The following is a 16181-nucleotide window of genomic DNA, read 5'->3' as shown; positions in this document are numbered from 1 at the left end:
TACCAGCAGACAAAGCCCAAAACAACACTGTTTTTGTCTGCAAAACGTTTTATATCCAATGTTTATTATCAGAGGTAGACGTAGAAAATAATAGCAGTGATAAGACCTATACTGCTTGCCACACTCTCTAAAGAAGAGATTGTGGAAAACCATAAATCTGTGCTCTCCTCTTTTGGTCTCCCTACCAAGGACGATAATTGTGATTTACCGTCTATGTACTGGATTCCTAAACTCCACAAGAATCCATAAAAACAAAGTTTCGTAGGTGGATCTGCAAAAAGTAATTTTGCAATTAGTGTTATTAAAATAATGGTGTAAAATTTCTTTGGAGTGTTAGGTATTAGGTATTAGATCGACTTCATAACATTCAGGATTCGTTTGATTCTGTTATAACTTTATAACCATATATACAACGTCGTTACATATTAAAATCATATTTAATTAAATGGTCCTTCAATTAAACTTGATCTTCATTCATTTCTTGTAATGACCAAAATGCATCTTCAGTGATTAACATCGGACTAAATACATCGGACATGTCAAGATATGCTCAATGCTTTGAATTTCTTAATTGACAATATTTTTATTTTATTTGATAATACTCTATACAGACAGAATCAGTGGGCACTAATTGTGCTCCTTTTATATCGGATCTTTTTCTCTACTGTCATTAATCGCAGTTCATGTCTAAACTCCTTCAAACATAATCTATACCTACTTTAGATATCTTCATGAAACTTTGGCCATAAATAATCCTGATTTCGAAAACTATGTTCAAGATATCTAACCTATAAGAACGTAAGTTAACTAAGTTTAATAATTATAGTATACTTCTTTTCTTGACCAAGATATTACACTAGAAAATGGAAACCTTCACAATAAAATTCGTGACGAAAGAGATGATTTTTATTTTCCTGTTGTTAATTTCCAATTCCAAGATGGTGATATTCCCGAACCACCCTCCTCTGGCCTGTTTTGTTCGTAATATAGATTCAGATTTTAATGAACGCAATTTATACCTCAAAGAAGAGCTTTTGCTCCAGGAGTATCGATGTCACAAACGCCTCATAAAAGTTTACTAAGTTTTTTTTCACTGTTGGCTACATTCGATACAAAAATATGCTAGCATTTGCAGGGTCTTATATAAAGGTATTTCTCATTCATTGTTTTAACGGAAATATACTCCTTAAAGTACACTCTTTAAAAAAAAATGCGATAGGTCGATTATTTCTAATGCCGTTTTTTAGGGTACATGTGTCGTCATTGTATCGTCATTCTTTAATATGTTCTGAGCAAGCTTCCAGTAACTGCGAGCGTTGTTTAAATTGATATCCCATTTTTTCTTTATTTTGTATGTTGAGGTATTTCATGGATAGAATTGGATGTAGTATTGAGTAAAGTTTATAGTTTGCTTTTGTTTGAGTTCATTTTTGAGCTCACATTAAAGGTAATCATTGATAAAAGTAAACGATATAAAAACCTTTGTATTTCTTTGATAAAATCAGTTGATACTATACTTTTGCCCATTAAAAAACATTTGCTTTAAATTCATTTTTTTACCGTAAAACTACACTTCTATTTTAAAACTAATGTTTGAAAAACTAGTTTTAATTTAATTTCACCAGTTATTCAATTTAAAGGTACAAATAATTGCAGTAGTATACCTTCGATTAAAATGTTTCATACTTTGCAGTAATTGCCAGTTTACAAACAGGTCAATTCTCGTTCAACAGACAATAATAATAATAATAATAATAATAATAATAATAATAATAGAAATATAGGGATTCAGAACTTTCACAAAAGGGGGAACCTACGGTGTGTGTGTGTGCCATGGACTATATAATGAGAGTTTTAACAGGGAGAATAGCATATACGAATTAAAGATTTTATTGTTTACTCGTAAATAATATGTCTGTGCAACTTTAAATAACATTCACATCACTGTTGAATATCATGGTATTTCGCATATGAAACCCTGATCTCTTGCTACACAGTAACCTATGTTGCTTGCAATCCATTTATTATATTCACTAAAAACAATGCACAACCGTAATCAGCGGCATTAAAGACAATATAGCAAGCCGTAAAACTTAAGTCCTTCTCAGTGATCCACTTCCAAGCATTACCAATGGGTACCAGTCCTATATACCATATACCTGAGAAAATATGCATATTTATCATTATTTAAGTACCAGTCCTATATAACATATACCTGAGAAAAATATGCATATTTATCATTATTTAAGGGCGTACTTTAGGATCTTTACAAAGTACATATACATGTTTTATCATAAAAGCCAACTTAAGAAACAAGGAAGAAGGAGTTCTAAGGCTGCATTTGATCCTGAATATTTTTAATATTAATGCCCTTTTTTTGCAAATAAAAATGGCTAATGCAATTAATGTTTACTTGTGCGACAACATTGCTTTTTTTTATATCCTTCACTGTAATCATCCTCTCAAGTCGGGGTTTTGAGTCCACCTTCTCTCCCACAATCCCCTGACATCACTCATTCATATTTAGCGGGTATCGTCCGGCCAATTCCGATTGGTTACTTCTCCGGGTAAGAAGCACCAATGAAAATCGATTTAACATATAATGTCAGTGGAAATGTAAACAATAAGACGAGGTAATGGACGATCTGATATAGTATCTGATATTTGTAAGATGTCACAAATGATTCAATATGAGCAAAAATGATAACCGTAAATTATGTTTAGAGTCTTAACCCAAAAATAGACGTTATGTATAGCCAATTTGTAAGGTATATCGAAGGGTTTCTACTACGAGTGAGTTGATTGGATATTGGATCCGGGTTAAGTTCAGATAACGCAATAGATGGCGCTTAACGATACCCGCTAAATGTGAGTGAGTGATGTCGGGGTTATGATTTTTATCAATTACAAAACCTTGAACCTGCCTTTACCGAACTCCATTTGGACTTTAGAACCGGGTCGGTTTTGATAATTGTCCTATTCTTTTAAAACGTTAAAAATACATTAAGTGCAGGTGTTTGTAAGAATCAGGCAAGATGGGAAACATTAGAAACATTCATGTCATAACCCCACCGATCTGACAATAAAATATCACTCAAGGATGCTTTCTGTATTTGAAAAGACCATCATTTGAGCTCTGCAACATTGCATTTGCTCAGAAATTTTTCAAAAGAATCTGTAGAAAAATGAGGTTTTTGACAGAGTTATCTGCCCTAGAAATGTTCATTTTTCAGTGCATTTCAAGGAAATTGTAACTCAATGGTCCGGTATGGTCTGTTTTCATTGATTCTGATGGTGCAAATAGGCAAATTACACTATCAAAATGATAGATCTTCCCATACCATTTTTCACCTACCGCCCGATTCTTACAGGTACTGCCACTTAAAAACTAAAACTTAAAAAAGTGACTGATTCAGACAGTTTTTCGGATTATTCATAGTGTGGTTGAGAGGATTTCACTGTTTAACATATCCATATTTTAAAATGACACAGTCACAAAAAATGCGACCAAGGTTTCATTGTATAGATAAGTCACTGCAGATAACTTTATGACATTTTGTGGAAATAAAGCTATATTTAGAAACTTAAATGACAAATTCAACATTTTTTCTATGTAAAAATCTTACATCATAGAGATCCTTGAAAAAAGATAAATATTCTTTTCTCTTTTGTCATGAAAATCTGCAGCCATAGTAACAGAATAAAACAATATCAGTTTTTTAATAACAAAGTTTGGGTGCATTCCCAAAATTTATTCTAAAAAAAACGGGTATCCAAAATGATCAGGCACCTTATAACTGCTAGTAAAAGTAAGCGGTCATGGAATTATTGTAAAAAAAACAAACAAATAGAAAGTGTTCGCTTTTCTGCTTATTTGTTCATGATTTTAATTTTTGAAGTTCGTGGGAAATTTTGCATTTTTGAAAAAAAACCATCCACTTCACCTTTATTTTTAAGTTTCATAAAGTTCGACCAGGTCAATTTTGTGTACGTAACAGTGCACCTCAATCCCATCTGTATAGTGCAATCCAAAACAGTTTCTGGACCAAACACTGACGTATCAAATAACCAACTGGAATATTTCAGTTTACAAAAAAATAAATAGGGAAATTATCGCATCTTTGAGCTGACCCGTACTTCGGTTATTATGGCGATCAGGAATTTCCCGGGTCGTATGTATATTCTATATTCAATGTATGGTTACGCAAGTAGAAGACGTATCTTTGTGTAGTGACGTTACAACGTCTTTCGGTGTCTGAGTCATCATTTGGTTTGTGTCATCAGCCACAATAGAGAACGAAGATCTCATATCGGTATTGAATGCGAAATAAAATCCAAGTTTGGAAGCACTGATAGCCCGATATCAGTCTGGCAGTCACATCTTTCGAAGCTTCCCATGCAAAGTTCGGTATTTTTGTACATTCCTCACTAAAAAGCATTTATTAAATGTTTTTAATAATATGAATTCATGTGATTTGTTTCGTTTCCAACATGCCATAAGAGTATGCCTTTATGGCTTCAGCTAGAAAGTCCGAATTACGAACACTTAAGTAATACTGGTCGCACTAATTATTGACAAAAAGTGCCAAGAATTATAAAGAACCACCAAGGTGTCTAGAATAAGCGGCAAAGGAGGGAAATAGTGACTAGAAGAATTTTAAATATATCTATATATTCAACTTCGTCCTCTTACAGGTTATATCTACCTTATATTAGTGTTATTATTACCACATGAAAATGATTTGCAACGTTAGCTGTCGTTATCTCACCTCAGAACCCGTCCTACTTTCTGTTGACCTTTTTAAGTAACGGTAGCATACAATTCTAGGTTTGATTTATTAATTTTTCAGATGGAAAAAATTTAAATAAATTAATAGTAATAAAAAACAAAACAAAACAAAAAAAAAATACAAAACATAAACAAAACATCTATAAGATTATGGAGAAAAAAAACAAAAACAAAAGTAAATTATTTGAAAATTAGAATACAGATAAAAAATGGCTCACACATTTTCAGTATCACACGAACTCATTAAACATTTACACAAAAAATTCATCTTGAAAAAAAAATGCTATTACATTTAATGCAAAATTTTTAATTAAAATTTCCATAACTTTTGTAGGAGTTTCCAGGTTAAGAAATATAAGGTAATATAAATATAAACAAAATTCATGTCCTTTTGGTCTATTCTAAATATGACATGTGATGACCTACTTTGAATATCATAAGTTAATGGTTGGAACACATGTCACGCTAAACATATACATTGTACCAAAAGCACGTGCTTTCGTTACTATTTTTGTTTACATTTACCTGAGCACACCCCAATCAATGTGGTAATATCAAGCATACAGGCAATGGGAAACTTTTTAAAAACGCATCATGACTTTTTCGGTAATGGTTTTTCGGAGTTTACATGATGCAAGAAATGTGTTTGCCAAACATTCTGATGAAATCTGATTTTTAAAGTTTTTTTTCATTATCCGATAGATATAAAATGGACTATAGATATTAACAAGAGTAATCAAGGGAACCAAGACTCTATTGGAAATCACAGAATGCAATCCAGGAACAAAGACCAGACATGAAAAACAGACAAACAGACAAACACCATAAACAAAAAAAAACAAAACAAAACAAAACAATACATACGAAGTAACAAAAGTAAATGAGCAACTACGTATCAATTATTTTGTAACTACTTTATATATTGGGTACCAATAAAAGATTTGCATAATACATTGATTAAATAGTATATTTGTTGTAAATATACGGACCATAGACTTCGAAAAACAACATTAAACTAACTGTCCAGGATTTCCAATAGCTTTTGTCCCATTTTCTATAAAGGCTTGTTCCCCTGCTGTGTTGATATCTACAAGATGCCCGCACACACCTTCGCAAGCAATCTAAAATTAGTTGATAGTTTTGGTAACGTATCGCAATACCGCTAAGGGAGCAAAATTGCAGCCTCGTACTGATTCTAGGGTTTGGGCGAACCTTTAGGTTTGCATCAGGATATGTATATATAAGAATTCATATCAAAATTGTGCCGCTGCATTTACACTAATTATGGTTATCTTATACTCATATTTACTATTACATTTTTGAATCTATCTGCAAAAATTGAAAATTATAAACAGAGAAGTACAAAAGTTGACATTTGGATTGAAGTTTCTGTCCTGCATTGTTTCTTTGTAAAGCAGTTCAATGCAGTCATACTTAATATACTTAAACACTACGACAATTTAATCTAATCTCTTTATTTAAGATTCTTTCTGAACATTAATTCACTGTCAATGTGTTTTTTCCTTTACTTTACTACTATGAATATTTTTCAGATACTAGCAGATACTAGCATTTAAGTCTTAATAAATAAATAATTAATCTGTTATTTTTTTCTTTTCTCAATAGTGATTTTGACAGCAAATGGCAGGTAATGTCTACATGATATTTACCTTAGCTTCAGGGAAATTCTCAGTCGAGGAGCTAAATAGATATGACGCGCCATCATATTGTGCTGTTGTATAGTTGAAAGGAACTCGGGTCACGCCTAAAAGTATGATAAAAACTATGAAGTAACTAAAACGTAATTATTATTCCTCAATGTATTGCTTTGTAATCTACATTTGTTGTGTGGGAAAATTACTTTTCTAGCCGCCTACATGTATACATGTATTATGATAATTTGATGGCTTCCTTTTATATTCAGTCAGTTTTCAATTTCTTTTGACTTACTGATGTTGACAAAAAACAACGAGTTTTGATTAGTTTTCGGCATTCGAATAGTTTATTGAAGGTGGCTTATAAAGAGTTACATCTTTTTTTCTTAAACCACTGGATATTTTTTTTAAATTAAATAGTCCTTTGCAAGGAATTTTCAAATTAAATTATTGTTACTCATTTCCAATAATCAAAGGATTGAAATGTATGATACTTCGTCTAGAAATCATTTAAATGAATACACCAAAATGAAAACACTTAAAGTAAATGTTTCGATACCATTGTGACATAGACATGTCCCCGATCACACGACTTAAGTACCAGTCCACATACAATTCAGACACAGCCAATGGTGTAGTGATTCATGGTGAAGAAAAACCCACCATACAAAAATGTTCACGTGTTATACTTTTACATAACGATAAACATTTCTGCATTCAGAAAATCATACATTCATCTCACATTAAAATGAACCCAATGAAACCAAATCAAGAATGACAACTCTTGCAAAGTACCAATTTCATGTTAAATCTACGTAATTTTTATCTCAAAAGAACACAATCAAATGAAAAACTAATTGTTTCGAAACAAGAAATAGAACTGAATTCCGTGAGGTTTTGAAATGTATGTATCACCTTCTGACTGATTTTTAGAAAGACTGCTACTTAAAATACTATATAACACGTCTCCACTAAAAACTAGGAGCATGGACCAGGTGCACCGGTAGGGTAAGCTTCCTCTGCTTTTCTAGAAACACCCATCGAGTTGCTCATAAAAAGTCAAGTTCGGGGTAGACGAAAGGTGAAACATGGGGGTAACAACCAACCACATTGATAGTGCAATTTTACTGTTTCTATCACCAGAACTAATAAATAAATGCAGGATTTTCTATATCATATTGCTGAATAAGTTATAATTTCGTTCAATGCAAAAGATCATCCTAGGAACAGATAAATCTGTCAAAAACTTTACATTTCTAAGGAAAAATTTTCAAACATCTCCAGTGATGCTGAACCAAATAGTGATCATTTCAAAGAGAAAACATTAATTTGAAGTATATCGATTGGTTTTTGACATTTTTTTCATTTTGCCTAATTCTTACAAAGACTCTTACATATACATGTAGTAAATCTGAACACAGATGGAAATTTTGAATGAAAGAAAATTTTCATCCTTAATTGTACTCTGAAATAAAAATGTGGACAAAATAATTTAAAAAAAAAATTGAAAGAGTTTAACAATATAATCATAATCAATCATTTAATTTTACGATTTCAAAAATTAATAAACAAAACTATCTTCCTTTCAAGAAATCTGCTTAGACAACGGTTAAACTACTTTCTATAATTCCTATTAAATCTTTTAAAATTAAAATCTTTGAACCCACATTTTATTGAAATTTTCTAAACTTAATTGATGTTTGGGTTTGAAAAAGCGATTTATTGAAAATCCTACCGTTATGTCTTTTTTTCCAGTAATGACGACCAATTGTTTATTCGAACACCAAGTCACCGGTCATTATTTATCTCCAGGGATGGACCGACAAAATGTAAATTTGACAAACAGAACTGCCCAATTTTCAAAATAAATATAAAAATGTTGAATCCCTTCTTTTTGCAAATACTAGAAAAATGTGCCCCGTTCTGCTCCACAATAAAATTTCAAAATATTAATTTTATCATTATAATTATATTGAAACATTAATTAAAAAGAATAGGGAAGATAGTACAAAAAAAGAATTAGGAACATAGTATAAAAACAGTATAGGGAGCATAGTACAAAAACAGAATAGGGAACATAGTACAAAAACGCATAGAATTTTTTTTCAGACATCTTTCAAACAGATTTTAGGCACTACAATATTATTAAATAAAGGGACAGAAAAGATACATTATCTTATTTCAAAGTTTTTCTACTGTATTATACGGGGAAGTTTTAAATTTAATTTTAAGCAACTGTTATATTTTATACACTATGTAAAATATGCTTTATATTTCATATCTTAATTTATGGAATCCGTTGTTTAGTCATACATTTATCAGTTTTTTTAGTATTAAGTGTAAATATTATAAGTGTAAGAATCAGGCAAAATGGGAAAAATCAGAAACATGCATGTCATAACCACACCGATCTGAAAATAAGATATCACTCATGGATGCTTTCGCTATTTGAAAAGACCATTAGTTGACCCCTGTATCTTTGGATTTACCTAGAAATTTTTTAATAGAATCTGAGTAAAATGATGCTTTTGGCAGAGTTATCTGCCCTTGAAATGTTCATTTTCAGTGCATTCCAATGAAATTGTTACGTAATGGACCAGCATGATATGGAAAATCGTGTGTGTTTTCCTTGATTGTAATAGTGAAAATAGTCAAATTGCACTATCAAAATGATGGGTTTTTTCATTTCATGTTTCACCCACTGCCTGATTCTTACAGGGACTGACACTTATTAGACCTTTTTAAAGTTTTGCTTTACCAATGTTTAAAATATTGTATTTTTAATCATTCTGGTTTATAAAAGTAAATAACTATTTTACTGTAAAATGAGAGACATAGTTTGATTAAATTACATTTTGTTTTAGAACTCCATACATGATTATGCATTTAAACAAAATACCCTTTATTTTTTAAAAATTTTAATCGAGTTATTACACAATAATACACATTTACAGCTCCTTTGTCGTCAGTCACTTTTGGATTGACTCATATTTTTGATAAGCGTCAACTGTGGTATTATTTTAAAAACCTATAATTGATTTTAATATTTGTTAACATGCATATAGAATAAGCATGGAACTGACTAAAAATATGTCAAAAAAAACAAGAACCCAAGGAAGCAAGCTTTATTAAGTCATATAAATACAGTGATACAGAGATAAAGGTATTGCATAATTGGAAACAAAAGACAACAGTAAATATTGTCTGGCATGAATATTAAGGTAGACCTTGGATAAGGGAAATAAATCTTGAAATCAGTATTATGTTTGTATCATATTAAATTTCATCAAAGCCTATCAATCTTCCATTTGAGACAGAATAAAATCAGTCCAAGTTACTTTGATCCTTATATGCGATTGATGTAAAATGCTGAATACAAACGTTCCAATGATTTGTAAGAGTTATGTCCCTTACCCTAGGTTTACAGCCTTAATTGCATCATATATTCATTTAAAATATATTTAAAAAATATCATTACCCCCTCCGCTGTTCAATAAATCAGGGAAAAAAACTATAGCCAAAAATTTCCTTCGACCCCCTTACTTTTTTTGGCAGCCCATCAATTGCGATTAATACTGACTAACTCAAAAGCATGATTCCACTGCCAATTTTGATACATGAATACGGCTGCTGTTGCTGTAAATTTCAAATTTAAATGTGAAAACCCTTAGAATGACAAACATACCCTGACTTTATTAACGATCAGAATTCTAAACTTACTTTTACAAACGGGAAACTTGTCATTCCACGTACAATAAGGGGTGCATGATATTACTTTGTTTTCTTAATAAGGATATATCCGTCGTCCCAAGAGAAAATTGCACTCTCTCCAATTGTAGCACTTCCTCCAACATTAGGAGCACCTAGTGTATACCTTCCATTTTGAAATGTGGGTGTTGGACAAATCTCTGCAAAAAAAAAGATCAAGACAAAAAGTGTTAATTTTGTACATTTTATGGTACAAAAATGTACTAAGTAGCCAACATAAAGAAAAAAGATAAAACAATTTAATTATCATAAATGTATCTTTTTAAATTTTAAAATTGCATTTTAACTGTGCCTCTCTGGGTTATGAATACATTAGGAAAATGTCTTGTATTGTTGAAAATTTGTATGCGTGAAATATGCCTTAATCACATTTTCAAAATATCTTACTTAATAGTATAGTATCCGCATTGACTCAAATGGGGCTTTGGTGTAGCTAATTCATAATGATGACGTATATGAGGTCTCCAAAACCGATGTCCCCAATTGTTACCCCTGTATGGTTGCCATAGTCTTTGGCCATGATTTTTGTAGCGTCACTAGCCGCCACTATTATATTTATGAACCGTCCACCGTCTTCCTTATGGCCTCCTCCTCCAGGCCACAAAAATTGTAATATAACTATACCGGCCTCAGCGTCTTCAAAAATCAAGTCTCATGAAATTCTTTGCTGTTTGTGATATCATAAAATTTCAAAGACTTTGATTGGAGTTAAGAATATTCTCAGACTTAAGTATTTTGAAAGTTTTGTGGAGCTCAGGCTAGTACTATTAATGGACTAACAATATTTACAAAAGGTCCTTTTTTTCGCTCCTTGAGCTATTGAGGAGCTATTAAGGGACATGGAAGTGGTAGCATATTCTCTGTCCGTAATGACTAGTGGTTACATCTCTCCAGAAAATGTTAAGTCCAATGATTCCATATTTAGAATGTATTTGTCTTTATATTTGTAGATGTGCAAACGATATCATTACTTTAAAAATGTTGATTACAAATGTTGACTGACTTTTTCAATACATTTCAATTTAACTCAACAGTAGATGCCTTGTGCATGTCTCTTGTTGTTAATCAATGCTCGGTATTTCACTTCGACATTTTTTGTTATGAAAAGAAGTTGTGCATACTACACCACCCTTTTGATGTAATAAAATTTGTAGAAGTTTTTAGACTTATCAGACATGTAACTTCAGCGGAGGTGGATATAAGTCTACATGGAGCAATTTTACTGTATATATTAGATTAACTTTATTGTTTAAATTTACTTTGTAAGAAACAAAATATATTAGGATATCCAAAATTACAACATACGAAAGGGCATAAGGGACTAAGCTACTAGCATATTTATCATCAAGGTGGGACCTGTACAAAATAGCTAACCAATGTAAAAAAGAAGGCATGTTTAATGATGTCCATAGTTTAATAAAAAAAACCATATGTCCTATGTACTACATGTAAGTTGTCTAAAAAAGAAAATGTCCCATTCAAAAGGGATATCAATATCATATTATAATCTCAATATTGTTGTATATTCCATTAGTCAAACTATCTTGTATATTCTTATATTTTATAGTAAATTAGAGCCCAAATTGTACTTCTTTATTTAATTCTTTATTTAATCAGACAAATATATATGTTCACCTATATTTTGTCAAGCTATCAAAGCTATTTTACACAAAATATCGACATTGACTATTCAAACAGTAACTAGCATTTTTTTTCTCATGTACATGATGGAATAAATGTATCCCATTTTCATCAAAGTGGAAAATGTATGCATAACGATGATATGATTTGCTCCATGAAAGGAAATACATTCACACAAACAAAAGAAAAGAGCCGAAATAAATGAAACATTTTGAAAAAAAAGATAAGGAACAAGTGCCTCTTTGATCGGGTGCATCTTTGGTATTAAAATAAAATGACAAAAGACTTGAATAAAGCATTATTTTTTATTCATACCTATCCATACAGAGTCAAAACAAACACAAATACAATTAAAAAGTGTTTGTTCCATACTCATTGCACTTGAAAATGGATTTTCCCATAGTTTTCCATAAAGAGGGTTCCGGTTTCATCCCGGTGATAAATTTTTTTAGTCCCTAGGACCAAATAATACACGAAGAGAAACAAGAGTTCCGCTGCAAAACTGGAGAAAAAACATCTTAACCCACGTTGCCGATCAAGATAATGGGATAAAGTTTCATCATCTCCTTTCTTGATGATGGAAGGCTGTATTATCTTTATTCTTTATGTAATATTCTTCAAGGAAGACAGGAAACGTGTTGTGTTTTGTTTTTGAGAAAAAAGATCCATGCAAATTTTGAATTGATCTTTTATCTTGGTTTATAAAAAGTTATTTTTCTGGCACATTTGCACCAATAACAATCAATATTGTATGTAATTTGTGTTGATTATTAGACTTTTCTACCCTGGACTTGACCTTTTATTAGCGACTCGGCGGATTTTTATAGAAAAGCGGAGAACGCTTACCCTATCGGTGAACCTGGTCCCTGTTTTAGTGGAGACCGTGTTGTTCATTGACATTTGTTGCTTGGTATGTTTTGTTTGTAGTGTTGTGTTTTTTTTGTGTGTGCATGTTTTTCATGTCCCTTAATTACATTTCTTTGATTTCCACAAGAATCTTATTTCCCTTGATTACTCTTTCAATTAATATCATAAGGAATATAAAATATACTAGTTTTCAACCAATAACATCAACATCGTTATATTTTTTCCTAAATAAAAAGATCGATTTTTGCATAATCTTTTTTCCTGATGAAGCGTGCTTTTCTATCATCTCTCTGACGCAAATTCACTGTTTAAGTAGGATACTCCTTTTAAGATAATTTATCATTTAACGTCGGATTCTGATTCTAAATTTATTAGTTTTTTTTAGAAAAAAAAAGTAAAAGAATTAATTCATTCTCGTATATATGGTATTTTTTTCCTTACTAAGAGTGTCAATCGGTTCGTAATAAAGCATCGGAATAAAGGCATTCAATAATACAATAATAATTTAATTTCTAGGGAGTGGTCCATAGTAAGTAAACATTATCAATGCAATTGTTACATGTATGCTTCTGCAACAGAGCAAACATCAGGAAAATAGTTTGTGGAATGTTGTGGTATTAACCAAGATGTGTGTCCCTAATATATTGCATTTGCTTCGTATACCAAAAACATAAAAAAAAACATTTGTTTGAAAAAGTTATGTCAACTTCTGAGTGCGGTTGGCTGATAAAGACAAGAAATTTTAAAATTACGTCTTTATCTCTTGAGAACTCAGAGGGTCAAAGTTTTCGATATTTACATTAAAATCCTGTACATACTGTTATATTTTGATACATGTATATCATAATATGATAAAATATCCCGAGCACGTATTCCATTATGACATTTATGACATCTGTTCCTGCAAAAAAAGAAATATTATTATATAACAGAACATATCTTGGATAAATAACTAAAGTCCAAACATAATATAGGGTAAAATAATGATATAACTTCACCTTTTCTACTTAGGAAAACACCGAAAAGTGTACAGTATGTTATAAAATGGACGTCAAAAAGGCATACAGTGATACTGTAAAAAGTGTACAGTAACAAATTTTTATTTTCGGAATTTTCACATAGAAATCAGTGTTGCGGGATCTTGTCACTTAGAGAACATGTTTGTTATGATTTTTATTCGTCGTAGTGTAAATATAAACTATATCATTACATTTTAACATTTTACAGTTTTCGGTTTGACAGTAAACAAATTGCAACTTTAAACGTCAATAACTACGTTTCTTTTTGATTTAGAGCCATATAAAAAGAACAGCACTTCAATCAATCACTAACAGGTGTTCATGAAAATTTTCAAAGAGAAAGATTGGAAATATAAAGCTACAATGTGATAAAACTTACCTCATAGTCCCTTCGAATCACGCCGTCAAACGCAAAAACGTCAAAAAGTGTACATAATAAACGTCAAAAAGACATTTCAGGCGCACAGGTTTGTATACTGTGATTATTTTCGTAGTTTGTAATGGTATAATTCCGTTATAAATGAACTGTACAAATTTCCGTCATTCAGATTTATCTGAAGTTTAATATTGAAAACATTAGCTAAAATATTTGTGTGAAAAATACATGAGTCAATGTTGTCCGATTTGCATGATTTGATGAACTATAATGCTAACGATTGCTTTGGTTATATATCGACAAATTTTAACCATATTTAAGCCTAATAAAAACCTTAAAGTTTTAGTGTTTAGGAAAGAAACAGCTGCATACACGAGGCAAAAGTGAATTTTTACTGATTATATAAGATAAATCAATACTAGAATACTTGTAAATATATTTGATCCGGACTATTTCTATTGTTGAGAGCAGTCAAATCGAAGAGCAATTTGTAATTAGTAAGCAAGATAAACAAATATGGAATAAAGCGAACCCCTGTTGGCCTAAAGTAGTTCTTCGTTGTGGATAGATGTTTAAAAATGCATTTCAACTGATATGAAGGAATTAAAAGCATCTAGTTTACATATAGAAGCTATTTCAGTTTATTTAGAGGTAAAGATAATGAATTTCAATATTTGGCCAAAACATATGGTACATTCTTCAAATTCATGTGTACATGTAATATGTATAGGACTATACGTTTGGTTATATCAAACCTTGAATAAACCGGAAACCCGTATAATCGGGTCAAATGTTAAAATAGGATTGAACACCAGAAAACAGTGTGTAATCCTTATATTTCCAATCCAAAAATATCAAATGTTTTTATGGCAACTTTCATTTATTCTAATGACATCACAGTGAAGTCTTGATTTGACCATATATTTACTTAAACTGTGATTTCTTTTTTGTAAATTGTCAAATGTTTGATCGTAGATAACTGTACCAACTACCAAAAACATCATGATATTTTCACATATAATAAAACAAAGTTTTCACTCAGTATGCATATTATTCATGAAAGCTGTCGTTCTTGCCGTTCCGAAACACTACGCAATTGAATATGAATAACGTGTATTTCTTTTTTTTAATATCGAAAAAACTCATTCGAATCAATTAATAGAAACAATATTTGTCAGTGTACTCTATCATAATATCGCCCATGTCATATGGAATTCAGTTAACTGCTATTATTGACAGGTAATAGCTTAACATTTAGGTATGCATCGATTGCAGTAAAGGTTACAAAGTAATTATTTAAGGATAAACAATGCTTTCATCAATGCTAAAACTCGTACAATTGGACTTTCAAATATATGTTAATAAAATTGCTTAGCTAGTTGGATTTATCACCTGGAAACACATCGTTCATTTAGTTTTTCTTTGTGTAGCAAGTATTTCCTGTGCCATTTATCATCACATGACTAAATAACAAGCAAGCCAGTGTACAACGATCACTCATCGTGTTTATCGATTTTACACTTTAATGCAACTCTCATTTCAATTTTTGTAAAGTCACCATTTATCACGCTTTATTGAATTTTTTTTCTACATGTGAATATATATTTTGTTTCATCTGAAAACTTAGCTTTGATATGCATAAACACCAAGGGATACGTGCTTTACGGATAAATGCACATTTTAGGTCAATTTTTCTACGTCAATTAAGAAAAACAATTTTGATAAGTCTGATTTTCAGAATAGAACAAAACTTTTTCGATATTCAAGTAATGCATATGGCTTGTGTTTTTTTTTTACACATCCTGATAATAACAGAGGTAACTGGCCTGTGTATTAATATAGTAGTTAATTACATCTTTACGTAATATGTCTGTTTGTGTGGCCGTGACTTTCCTTTCTTGCTTGTGAAACTATAATGAGCGAAATAAATCACTCACACAAAACGGAAAAAAGTGTCTAAATTTGTGGTAAATTTTGGTTAATACAAACCATTCAAGGTTTTACTAGAACCAAGTAATCTCCTTTGCTGGCCTAAATTAGGATCTTTTGAAGGAAACTATTTAGAG

The 16181-nt window shown here is 31.1% G+C and overlaps 1 long non-coding RNA gene across 3 annotated transcripts; it reads right to left on the bottom strand.

The window, feature by feature from the left end:
- Window positions 1–1904: 1904 nt before the first annotated feature.
- On the bottom strand, window positions 1905–14430 carry LOC148609971 (uncharacterized). Of its 3 annotated transcripts, XR_015914647.1 has the most exons (5): window positions 14119–14428; window positions 13539–13621; window positions 10165–10352; window positions 6460–6554; window positions 1905–2159 (listed from the first exon to the last, which is right to left on the bottom strand). It is a non-coding gene; the product is annotated as an uncharacterized LOC148609971 (long non-coding RNA). The 3 variants fall into 3 exon arrangements; XR_015914646.1 differs by lacking the exon at window positions 10165–10352 and having other exon boundaries at window positions 1905–5910; window positions 14119–14430; XR_015914648.1 differs by lacking the exon at window positions 10165–10352.
- Window positions 14431–16181: the final 1751 nt, after the last annotated feature.

Source organism: Perna viridis, chromosome 8 (assembly GCF_037379345.1).
Source record: "Perna viridis isolate PV_CMFRI_1.1 ecotype Kerala chromosome 8, ASM3737934v1, whole genome shotgun sequence".
In the NCBI taxonomy this organism is placed as follows: Eukaryota; Metazoa; Mollusca; class Bivalvia; order Mytilida; family Mytilidae; genus Perna; species Perna viridis.
The sequence above is the reverse complement of the archived record's forward strand: the minus strand, read 5'-3'. Positions and strand labels throughout refer to the sequence as shown.